This window comes from Ovis aries, chromosome 6 (assembly GCF_016772045.2).
Source record: "Ovis aries strain OAR_USU_Benz2616 breed Rambouillet chromosome 6, ARS-UI_Ramb_v3.0, whole genome shotgun sequence".
Classification (NCBI taxonomy): Eukaryota; Metazoa; Chordata; class Mammalia; order Artiodactyla; family Bovidae; genus Ovis; species Ovis aries.
In genome coordinates this window covers 38,095,673-38,109,315 of record NC_056059.1, presented here as the reverse complement: position 1 = coordinate 38,109,315, position 13,643 = coordinate 38,095,673, and the positions used below count along the sequence as shown (strand labels likewise).

The window sequence follows — 13,643 nt, the reverse complement described above, 5'->3', positions numbered from 1 at the left end:
GAATTGTGATTCTCAGAGGAAAAGAAGGAAGAGCCTTAAAGTGCTTGTTCAGTTCAGTTCAGTCGCTCAGTGGAGGATGCCAAATAAGTGTTTGCCTAGAGAAGAAAGAACAAATAGCTTTTGTTAATACAAATTAGGTATAGTGTTGTCAGGCCTCGAAACCAGAAAAATGTTAGCATTAAGTTTGATTGCAGAAGGCAATGTGGTGTTTGAGGCTCTAGAGAAGAGTACATTGTACATTACTGATTATTTAAAGAAGATCATCTATTCAATGTGTAAAACAGATTAAAATTGAGAGAGGCTGAAATATGGAAATACTTTTTTTCTCTTTGCTTCCTTAATTTTAGGTTGTATGAGTTTATTTATGTAGAAAGATATGAGAAATTTGAGATATTAAGACAGGTTGGTTATAAGACAGAAAGGAATGCTGAAGATGATTTGAATAGAAAGCTTAAGGGCAAAATATATCAATACATTGAATTTTGAAAGTTAGAAAGTATGGAAATTTTAGTATTGATGCTTATTTGTGTTACATTTCCATGTTTCACCTTCTCTTAAATCTTTCTCCTTTGTGGGAAGCAGTTCAGTGTTCTAAACAGACTTAAACATAGGCTTTGGTGTCTGTGACAGACTTGTGGTTGAAATCCCTGCTCTGCTACTTAAATTACATGAAGTGTTAACTTTCTGTTGGTTTTAATTTCCTCACTTGTTACTTGGCAATAATATAACAAACTCATTGGGGCAATATGAAAGTTAAATATAAAATAACCACCTCATAAAAGATACTCAAACATTAGTCCCTCCATACTCTATTTCTTGTTCCATACTACCACAGAAGAGAAACCTTGGAAGTCTCTAAAATGTATATTGTTATTCACTAGAGTAGGACTGAACTTTCTCTGAATGGCCCAATGAGTAGACTTAGGATCACTACGTAGAGATTAGGTGGAAATAGATTTTAGATCCATATAAGAAAGAATATTTCTAAGGATCAGACTTTTTTTTTAAAGGGGAATGAGAAAAATGATTCCCTGCTTGCCTTATCATTAGAGGCATTCAGAAGCATCAGCTGATTGGTTGGAATAGATGACATTTTTAAAGTAAATTTCTAGTTCTTATATTCTGTGATTCAGTGAATTCAAGTGATAAGGCATGTCCAAGTGTATGTATGTAGGAAATAATTAATGTAGTTACTACAGGTGAGACTAAAAAAATATAAGATTATGAGAAAAACATATAGGAAATATTAAGGATTTTTTCTTTTCTTACAACCATGGAAAGCTGCTATATTTCTTTAAGCAGAGAGTAAGAAAATTAGATCCTCTTTTATAAAACTATTCTACTGTGGTAGAAATTGGTAAGCTCTAACTTTGCCTACTTGCATACCAATTTTTTTTAATAGATCACATAACCTCTGATGCATTTGTGTGTGCATGCCCATCAGTGTGTGTATGTATGCACATCAGTACTTTATATGTACTAATATTTTCACAAATTAATATTTTTAAGGTTGAAATAAAGATATTATAAACCATTTTCACATGTCTTGCTAATCATGGCAACTTCACTCTCAGTGTCACACAGTATAGGCTTTGGAGTGTTTCATTAGTAATAATACAAGGTATAAATCCTTACTTCATATGGTTTCTTAAGACCTAAAAAAATGTTTGGACTGACTTCACTGTCCATACCTTATGATATAATTAATAAAATGGTCATATTAGTAGTAGCAGGATTAGTTCTGCCTTTGTTTGTCTGTTTTTTGCTAGTACTTACTTTTTTTACATTATTCTTACTCTGTAATTTTGCAACAATACACATTTAAGTCATCTGTTCATTTTGTCAGTTATTTTATTCAAATTAGATGCTATAATCTGTAAATCCCATATAATGTAGCCATAACTAATGTGGACAATTTGTGGATTGTCTAACCTATACATCTGTAAAATTACTATCTCAAATGGTGTTGCAGGTAACTTAAAGCAACAGATAATTCTTATCTTTTAAAGACTATTTAAAAAAAAAAGAAAAGAGAAATATTACTACCATCTTGATATCAAAATGAGGCACAGATAACAAAAGAAAGAAAAATTGCCAACTAGGCTTATTTACAAATGTAGGTGCAAAAATTCTAAACATTAGCAAATTGAATATAGTAAAGTATAAAAACATTATAAATAATGACTAGGGAAGCACAAATAATTCTGCTCTTGAAACACTTTTTTGTTTTCCACATTACAAAAAAATAAAGAGAAAACTATCATCCTAATAAATACAGAAAATATTTACAAAGTCTGACATTTATTATAAAAATTGCTTATAACACCAAGAATAGATGAGCACATCTCCTGCCAGGGACATCATAATGAAATGATTTAAAGTAATAGATATGACAAAAGTACATACTATCACCAATTTTCAACATTTTATGAGCGGTCTTGACTCATGTAATGTGAAGAGAAAAAAAGAAATATGAAAGTAAACAATAATAAGTAGTAGGTTATAAGGAAAGAATGAGCAGAATTGTGGTTGCTTGCAAACAGTATAATTGTGTATATAGAAAATATGAAGGAATGTCTATGTAAAGTTTTCAAACTGGTGAAAACGTTTGGCAAGATTAGTATGTATTATAATATCCAATTAGAAAATCCAGCTTTTAAAAAATCTCTTCTACAGTAGCAACAAAGGCAGGAAAAACATTAAAACACCTAAGAATGAAACTAATAAAGTATGAACTTATGGAGAACATTATAAAATTTTATTGCAGGATATAAAAGAAGACTCCCAAAATAAGTAATTATATTTTAAGTGAATGGGAAGACTCTAAAAGATAGCGGTTCATCTTTAATATACTTAAAAATTGAGCTTCAGGTCTTCCCTGGTGGCTCAGTTGTAAAGAATCCAGCTGCCAATGCTAGAGATGCAGGTTCAATCCCTGGTCTGGGAAGATCCCACATGCTGAGGAGCAACTAAGCCTACGTGCTACAACTATTGAGTCTGTGGTCTAGAGCCTGGGACCACAACCATTGAGCCCATGAGCCACAACTACTGAAGCCCATGTGCTCTAGAGCTGTGCTCTACAACAAGAGAAGCCACCACAATGAGAAGCCTGCTCACCACAGTGAAGATAGCTCCCACTTGCTGCAACTAGAGAAAAGCCAACATGAAGCAACAAAGTCCCAGCACAGCCAAAAATAAATAAAAATTTTTTAAATTCAGCATCAGTCCATTTAAAATTCTGATAGGGTTTATTGTGAAAAATGACTTTCTAATCATAAAATTTATGTGTAAAACTTAAAAGAGCCAAGAATTACCAAGACAATGTGGTGAGGGACTTCTCTAAAACATATCAAGACTTAGTAAAATAATTCAAACAGGGTCCTGTAGCCCTTATAGAAATCACTGGGACCGATTAGCAATCCCAGAAATTCTCCAGACATTAGTGGAATCTTGGTACAAGAGTGAGAGATATCATTAAACAGTTCCAAGGCAATTGGTTATGTGCATGGAGTGGGTGGGGATATGGATCCCTACCTTATATCATTCACAAAAGTGATTTCATTTGGGTTTAAAGGCTAAATGTTAAAAGCAAAACTAAAAGAAAAGATAAAAGATTGTATCTTAATGAACTTAAAATAAGGAAGAAATTCATAAGATGCAGAAATAACAATCCATAAAATAATTGTGTAAATTTGACTGCACTAAAATGTAAAACTTAAGTATTGCAAAAGTCATTATACTGTTGCTGCTGCTAAGTCGCTTCAGCCGTGTCTGACTCTGTCCGACCCCATAGACGGCGGCCTACCAGGTTCCCCCGTCCCTGGGATTCTCCAGGCAAGAACACTGGAGTGGGTTGCCATTTCCTTCTCCAATGCATGAAAGTGAAAAGTGAAAGTGAAGTCGCTCAGTCTTGTCTGACCCTCAGCAACCCCATGGACTGCAGCCCATCCGGCTCCTCCATCTATGGGATTTGCCAGGCTAGAGTACTGGAGTGGGTTGCCATTGCCTTCTCCAGTAAAAGTCATTATGAATAGTGAAAATTCAAATCTCAAATTAGGAGACAGTAATTACAACTGATGTAACTAAACCATTCAGTTAAACAAACCTATAGCCAATGAGGAAAACATGACAGCATAGAAAAATAGACTAGTTATCAGAAGATAACAGAATAGCCAAATAAAGTAAAAGATGCACAAAAGAATATCCTGCTCATCTTTCAGTGGTAATTCAACCTTTGATTGACAATTAAGTACTCGCAAAAGATATTTGACAGCTCCGACAGTTAAGCTCATATCTTTGAAATATCCACCCTTCATTTTGCATTTTTTTTCCATCTGCAATAGCATTTTGCTCAATAGTTCTATAAATACTTGTAGAAATCATTGTATCTCCGAGACTTCTCTTTTCTATGCTAACCTTTAGGGTGTTGGGTTTTCTTTACCATCTGCAGCAGTATGACAGAATTTATTCCTTTTGCTTTTTATTGGTGCTGCAAATATTTGTTGGAACTATTTTGTCTGTCTAAACCTCTCCAGCAAATCTTCATAGGTTCTCTAATTGTTCTTCATAAATCAGTTTTCGTACTTTTCATTTTCCTTGTCTTCTCTTTGAAAAACCCTAGACTGACTTAAAATATTCTTACCATGAGAGAAACATTCCTATTTAGCTCCTCCATGTACTTTCTAACCAAGTATTCAAATATTAGAGATATTTTTTTGTGCACTTTCATTTCTACAGATTTGTATTTATATACTTTGTATATATTTACACTTTGTATATATTTATACTTTGTATATAAATACAAATATATAAATATACTTTGTATACTTTGTATTTATATACTTTGAGCCTCAGAAACTGGGACAAAGTAAGTTATGCATTTTTTTTTTTTTTCCTGGAGCAGTAAATTTAAAACCGGATAAGAAATAACATTAGCATAACCAGAAAAAAAAATTTTTTTTCTATTCTAATCTGGACCCAAAGTAAAAGCTTCTTTGAATTCCAGAGTACAGGAAGAAATTTGAAACTTACGAACCTTTATCATTATTGTGACCACCTTGAAGAATTTACCAGTTCTGTGTATATACAAAACAAGATCAAATGTGGGCAGAGATGAACCAGCAGCACTTTGTTGCCCTTGTTGGTGGTGTTTTCTGCCTTGAGGCTTGAGTGAATATTCTGGTAGAATTTTCAATATAGTAAATTTCTCACTTCATTGACATTATTTCTGTGTATATCTCCCCAGTTTGGGAGCAGGAACCTGTCTGTTTGCTTCTGCATCCCCAGTGTGTGTAAATGACGTACTGGATTTACCAGATTAAAAATCTTCACTATTTTCAAATACTATTGACAGATAAACTAAGTAAGAATTATTCCTTGTTCATTGGATTTATGATTTTAACAGTGAAATTTCTTGTTTTAAACTTATTGGATGGAAATTATCCTGCAGTATCTTTAAATAACATGGAACTAAGTGTCATGATGAACATTAATTATTGCAGTAACCTCTAATGACTGGACATTTTTTGAATTATTTTCCCTACAGCTACCTGCCAACAGATTACGTTAAAAAAATTTTTTTAAGAAGTTATTTCACATTGCTGTTAGTAGGCTAAACTTTGGAAATATCTCCTAGTTAAATAATATTTTTTAATAAATTATAAATGAGAATATAAACTAGGCTTCAGGTGAACATTTGAGAGATTGCATTGAATGAGATATATAAATTTCAGTGATATGTTTAATTGTCATTAAGTATCCTTTGTTGGTGGTGCTGCCACCTCCTCTAATCTGGTTTCTTGGCTGAGATTAAGGTAGGTGACATTGACAGCTGAGATGTTAAAATATAATTAAAAGGGCAGTGTATTATTTTATGATACTATGTACTTTAAATTACTCTGTTTATAAATGAAGTCTGTTGTTACTCTGTTAGGAAAATACTGAATAGTTTTTAAGTTCAGTTCAGAAGATATTTCTGTATGTACTAATGAATGCAATAAAATATACATCTTGTTTTTCTGTAATAAACTTTTATTTTCCAAGGCTAAAGACATGGAAGAAAATGTTATGTTCCATCCTTGAGAAGATACCATATTTTAGTAAACCTGAAGAATAAAACCTATCTAGATGATCCATGTCCCTTCTGATCTCACCTTCTCTGACTAGGGATATAGGAAACAGGTGATATTTAAAAATTCTGAATCAAGTCATACCACTCATTTGTTTAAAACTCTTTAATGGCTGTGAAGTGTTCTTAGGTCTAAAATCCTAAACTGACCAAGATCCAGACCCTGCCTACCTATTCACTCTCACCTTGTACCTTTCTTTAGTCTTCATATTGAAATTCTGTGTTTCTTGAATGTCACATACTCTAGCCTCAAAACATTTGTACATGCTCTTGCCTCTCAGTAGAAGCCACTCCCTACTTCCACCAATTTTTTCTAAATAAATCTTACTTGGTTTTTCTTCAGGTCTCCTTTTAAATATCACTTCTCTAAGAAAAACTTCCTCTATACCTCCTAAATTGGATGCACACAGACATACACATGCAATCTTATTATCACCAAAATTGAGGTTGGGTAATTTATGCTTTTGAACTGTGGTGTTGGAGAAGACTCTTGAGAGTCCCTTGGACTGCAAAGAGATCCAACCAGGCCATTCTAAAGGAGATCAGTCCTGGGTGTTCATTGGAAGGACTGATGCTGAAGCTGAAACTGCAGTACTTTGGCCACCTCATGCGAAGAGTTGACTCATTAGAAAAGACTGATGCTGGGAGGGATTGGGGGCAGGAGGAGAAGGAGACGACAGAAGGTGAGATGGCTGGATGGCCTCACCAACTCGATGGACGTGAGTCTGAGTGAACTCCGGGAGTTGGTGATGGACAGGGAGGCCTGGCGTGCTGTGATTCATGCAGTCGCAAAGAGTCAGACACGACTGAGCAACTGAACTGAAATGAACTGATCTTATTATATTTTCCCATAGCATCCTGTATTCTATAGTCTCATCAACCAAATTAACTTGTCTAACACAAAATAGCACCATCTTATTTTGTACTTTGTTTGTCCCATTTAAGTTTTTTTGTTCCTTTGTTATTTTCTTTTAGGTTGTATTTTTTTTCTCTTGTTTGACTCTTCTCTGTTTGCTGATTTTGAAGTAATATACTCTACTGCTGTTCTGTTAGTGGTTGCCCTTGTTGTTGTGTTAGTTGCTCAGTCGTGTCCGACTCCTTCCAGTCCCATGGACTGTAGCCTGCCAGCGGGCTCCTCTATGCATGGAATTCTCCAGGCAAGAATATTGGAGTGGGTAGCCATTTCCTTCTCCAACAGATCTTCCTAGAAATTTTTTAATGCTTAGTTAACTCAACAGTTTATTTAAGGAATATTTTAACTTGTTACCTGTCCTGACACAATAGCCATTTCATCAGTTCTTTAGTTCTCTTTTAAAGACATCCCAATGAAAACATTGTAACTATTTGTTTTTATATAATTAATTTTTGTTTACATTTACAAACATGATTATCTTTTTCCTTTGCTCATTATTCATTCTTGTAGCTTGAATTTTCTTCTGGAATCAGAGAGTCTTTTAATAAAGGTCTACTGGTAGTAAACTCTTAGATTTTTCTCTTTTTCTAGTGTCTTGCTCTTTTTTAAAAAAATAACCTTGTTCTTAAAAGAGATTTTCTTCTTCTGGGTACACAAGTCTAGGCTGACAATTACTATTTTCTTAGCACAGCTACTACATCTGTGTCTTGGCTTCTGTTTCTGTATAATTTCACAACGAATAGTCTTTTCATTGTAGGTAATCTTCATACACTGTATCTACTTTTAGCACCTATCTCTCAATTTCTGTTTTGTTTATGCTGTTTTGCAGGTTGTCCTGGATATGTTTGGGTATAGATTTCTTTTATTCATTCTGCTTGGAAGTCATCATTTCTAAAACTGAGGACAAATTTCTTTATCTATTATGGTTTTCCAGCCATTATCTTTTTCAGTATATTGCATTTCCCAGTTTATCTCTTGTCAAAAATTTTTGAGGCATATTTTGGATATCCTCTCATTCTGTCCTTCTTATCTCTTTTCTTTTGTATCTTCCACCTCTTTGTCTCTTTGTGTTAATTTAGATTACTTAATTTAGAACTGTCTCTAGATACACTGATTCTCTCTTGAGCTGTTCTAATCACTGTTTAAACCTTTGTGTTGAGTTTCTAATTTGTTTTTATTTTTTCATTTCCAGAAGTTATTTGTTACTTTTTGGAAATATGCCTGTCAGCATGCCCCTAATCTTACAAAAGAATCAATAAGCAAGATACCAAGAGTGACTTGAGAGGATTATCTTAGGTAAGGTGGTCAGGAAAGCCTCCCTGAAGAAGTGAGTTTGAACAGAGAATTGAATAATTAGAAGTTGTTCTCCACAGGAAGATCTGAGGGCAGGTCATTCCAGACAGAAGTATCAAAAACAGAGACAAAATATCAGAAATCAAAGAAGGCAGGAACAAATCAGGTATGTTTGAGGAATTGTATGAAGATTATCTCAGTCACTTAAAAATCAGGAGACTAGTCAAGGCTTTTTCTGTAAAGTCAGATTATAGTGTCAAGAAATATAATTGTTACCTTTATTTAACTTGGGCAAACTCCGAGAGATGGTGAGGACAGGGAGGCCTGCCATGCTTCAGTCCATGGGGTCGCAGAGTCAGAGATGACTGGGTGACTGAAAAACAACCACAGTATATTTAAACTGGATTTTTCTTTTTTTTCTGTTTTGTAAAGAATATCGCATAAAACCATGCACTTTAAATTTAGAACCTCCATAAACAAATGTAAGTATAAAAAGAAAGAAAAAGAAGTCAGTTTTTCAATAGCTGTTAAATTTTTCCTGAATATTTTTTAAGTTTGGTATAAAGTTGGTCACTCTGTTACCATGTGGTTTCCAAGTGACAGTTCGTTGAGTTATTTCCTTTATAATTTTTTCATGTATTTTCCTTCCAAATACAGCTTTCATAAGATGTACCTTAACATAATTCTTAAGTTATCAGTGTGCCAAAATGGGGTTCAAAATATCTGCTTGAATAAAGTAAAGCTTGTATTACTTCTATATTAAATCTTTCTGTTATTACCAGAGCTAAATCTTCCTTTCTATTACTGGAAGAATAAAATCTGTTTTCTTCTCATGGTTTACATGGTTTTGACAAGATCTTGTCCCTGTCTACCCCTCTGATTCCTTTTCCTCTCTTCCTGGCTTAGTATGTGCACTTCACACTATCTGCGTATTTCTGCTAAGCTCATTTCACTTCTGAACCTTCACTTTTGCCAGTTGCTTTTCCTGGATTATTCTGCCTTTAAGCCTTCTTATTTCTCTGGCTTGTCCCCTTCATCGTTTATATCTCAACTAGAACGTCACCTTAACAATAAGAGAGTGATAAATTCCAGTGTGTAAAAATAACTTTGGGTGATAAAGAAGAAAGCACTATTAGAAAAATCCAAAGAGAAATAGTAGTCTGTGAAAAATATTTATAATCTAAATTATAAAATAAAGGGCTACTAATTAATGCATTAACAGTTTCAAAAAATTGAGTACTGAAAGAAAAACCACCTGCTAGGTAAATGAGCATTGTTTTACTGTCAGTTCATATAAGAAACTTTAAAAGTTTTTAAACATAGGAAAACACACTTATAAACTCATAGGAAATGCAGTCATTATATGGTTCACACCTATCGGACTAATAAGAATTCAAGTTGAACAACATAATCTTTCTCATGAGGCTGTAAGAAACAGGCACTCTCATGCATTCCTAAGGGAATACAAACTAGTAGAATCTTTATGGAGGGAAATTGGCAATGCATTTAACTCTTTGACTCAGCAATCTCATTTCAAAGAATTGAGCTTATAATTATACAAATATCAATGATACATATTCAAAGTTAATTCATCAGGGGTATTTATAATAGCAAGGAATTAGAAGTAACCCAAATGGATAACCAAATTATTATACATCCATACAGTAGAAAATTTGAGTATTTGGAAAAGAGTGTGAGAAAGATCCCTTTATAGTGACATTTTCAGGTTTTATTGTTAGGAGGTAAGAGCAAGATACAGAATTGTGTGTGTATATATATATATTTTATATACACAGATATATATATATATACATATATATATGTATTGTTTTGTATAAACAAAGCAGGAAAGATAAAACCTATAAGGGAATGAAGTAAATGAGATGGAGAGGGCTGAATAGAAGTGTTGTGGATGGACCTTTATATAGCTTTATATAAATGCTCAACAAACCCCAAAGGTTTTTAATTTTAAAAAATTAAAGCAGTCCCTAAAATATGAAAAAGAAAGTAACAAATGAGCATAGTTGCATCATGTTTTTAACAGTAATGTATTAACACTGAGAAAAGGATTCTGTCAGGTGACTTTACCCAATATTTTGACTGTACATTTTTGGTGGAATATATTTTAAACATAAATGAGTACTTCAAAGAAATCCTAAACTTCTTTTAGTAATGTTAGTAATGATATTGCCATTGTGTGTTATTTTGGATCTATAGGATAAATCAAATATATAATTACATTATTATTTTAGGAAGCCAAGATTTTCAGGGTAAGAGTAGAAACAAACAAATTTAAAAATCAAAGAATTAAAAACCCTGTAAATTGCATACATGTATACTGAAAAGCGCTTCCCTGGTGGTTCAGACAGTAAAGAGTCCATCTGCAGTGCAGGAGACCCAGGTTCAATCCTTGGGTCGGGAAGATCACTGGAGAAGGACATGGCAACCCATTCCAATATTCTTGCCTGGAGAATTCCAAGGACAGAGCAGCCTGTTGGGCTACAGTTCCTGGGGTCACACAGAATGAGACAAGACTGAGTGACTAATACACACAGATTGGAAATGTCATTGCAAACTCATGATTTTTTTTTTTCATTTCAAAAATCTGTACTCTTATGTATATGAATATTTCAGTACTGAAATAATTGCTTGACAGTTCAGTGACACTGAACTTGGGCCTAGATTGTGGTCTCTAAACATTATTTTCCTTTAAAGGAAAGTAGACCTCCTTGGGGAGAAGGCAGTGGCACCCCACTCCAGTACTCTTGCCTGGAAAATCCCATGGATGGAGGAGCCTGGTGGGCTGCCGTCTGTGGGGTCACACAGAGTCAGACACGACTGAAGTGACTTAGCAGTAGCAGTAGCAGACCTCCTTGGAATCCAGATCTGGATCAGAAAATGTATAAGGTGATCCTGGAACATCTTGTGCCAACAAGCAAGAATATACCAAAGACCAATTTGTTAACCAAATACTGGAGGCAATGTTAATGGTTCCCCATTGGCCAAATATGAGAACATTTAAGCCTCAAGAGGGAAAAACATTTTTAGCTGAAACATGTTGAATGTTTTAAAATCCACTAGATCTTGATAATGATTCCTCAAAGTCATTAGTCTACACAGAGGAACATAGCATACCAGCTTATTACTTTGAAAATGAGCAGTTGCAGGAAAGAGTTTAGCATTTATTTTGCTTTTCTTTTACAAATTGTATTTCAGGATAACCAAATTGCCTTCTTTTGAGAAGGATTCTTAAGAATTTCAGTTAATAAATATGAAGACATGATAGACTTAAAATATTATTTTACAACTCCTAATAAGAAAACTGAATCAAAAGTATCATCAGAAGATAAAATTATTAGAGGAAAGATTCCTTGGGTAACTTTACAGTGGAGGGGTCAAGCTATTGTCATCAGAATACAGTGATCACTTAAGCATCTTGGAAATACACTTAATATATCACTTGTGAAGTATTCTTGACAGAAGCGTCGAACATGACTCTAAGCAATTTTTTAGGTCAGTGGTTCTCAATGAAACTCTTTCTAGAGTACAGCAAGTCAAAATTAATATATTATTATTTGCCCTTTTCACTCTCATTTTCTCCCAGTATATAGTAGAGTAGGTAATCGAGTCAATCAGAGGCTGATTGATGTATGATTTCTGAACACAGTTTATACAGAAACATATGAGAATCCAACTGTATTCTATAAAGCTAGACATTTAAAAGATTTACAAAATTATTTTTTAAACTTCTCACTTTATATCTAAAAATGTTTTTTCATTAAAATGTTATTATAATATTAGCATTTATGGTTATCAATTACAGATATTTTAAAACATCTCAGTTTAACTTATAAATGTTAAGAAATAAAGTTTCTTAACCGAAACAGAGGTTCTTTGAGATCCACAGAGATTTTTAATGCTAAAGAGATTGTGAGATCCAAAAGTTTGAGAACCATTTGCTTTAAAACTTCAGGTTTGTCAGAATTATTAGGAAATAAAGTGAAAACAAATGACAATATAGAAAAGGAGAAAGAACAAACCATATTGTAAGATATTCTCTAGTAGAACTGATAACCTGGCTTCTAAAAGTCAGTATCATTATGTTTAAAAATGAGGCAAAGGGCTGCTATAAATTTTAAGAGACATAGCGTCAAGCATAACATAGCTCCTACTTTGAACATAGCGATTGTAAAAAGACACTTTGGCTTGCCTAGAGAATATTCAGTACAAACTAAGTATAAGGTGATATCAAGGAATTGTTATGTAAGAAAATGTTCATATGTTTAAAGATGCTTCAGTTCAGTTCAGTCGCTCAGTCGTGTCCGACTCTTTGCCTCCCCATGAATCAAAGATGCTTAAGAATATAGAAATGATGTGACAACTGAATTAACTCTAAAATACTTAAGTAGATAGTATAAATAGAGCAAGCATAGCAAAAATCTAGGTAATTGTGTAAAGAGTGGATAGAAGGAATCATTCTATATTTTGCATGGTTAATGTGTATCAGTGAAATTTCTCTTTTGAAAAAGAGCAAATCTTCTTCTCTAGACTTTTCCTAATCATTTATTCCAACATGATAGCCTCTTCCCACCTGCCATTGTTGTTGTTCTTTCCTGTTACTGTCTTTTATTTTCGTTATAGGCCTTATCATCTTGTGAATTTATTTTTTTAATTAATTGGAGGGTAATTGCAATATTATTTTATTGATTTATCTTTTCTTTGTCTGCTCTACTAGAATGTAAATTCTGTGAGAGCAGAAACATTTTCTATTGTACTCCCTACTGTTTCCTTTGTGCCATTTAGAAAACTGACTGGCATATTATAACCATTCAATAAATATTAATAAAATGAATGAATTGTAAAGCTATGCATTGATCTTTTATTCATCCACCCAGAGTTAACTGCTGTGATTTTCAATCCTTCCAAATCATTTTCTGGAAAAAAACACTCATATTTACACACTCTTACTCTCACTGTCTCCTCTCAGAGCTTATTCCCACAAATCATTCATTATATAATCCTCTGTAACTTGTATTTTTAAAATATTTTAAAACATCAATATATTTTAGCTGAATAGTATTCTGTTTCATGGAAGGATTACATTATACTTATCTTCAGATATACATGCTCAAGCTGAAATTGTGCACTGAATCTTAATTTTTACTTAGGACATACTCCTAGAAGTGAAATTGCTACTTAAAAGAGCATGCATAAAGCTGTTAGAAGTCAAGATAGTGGAGGTAGGTGTAAGTTAGAGACCAGAGGAGATATGATGGGGAGGGCTTCAGGTTGACTGTGGTGATCTAGTTG

At 33.6% G+C, this 13,643-nt stretch overlaps 1 protein-coding gene across 1 annotated transcript in view; it reads left to right on the top strand.

Annotated features, from left to right (window-relative positions):
- Positions 1-13,643, top strand: part of LCORL (ligand dependent nuclear receptor corepressor like) — a 170,330-nt gene that overhangs the window by 113,636 nt on the left and 43,051 nt on the right.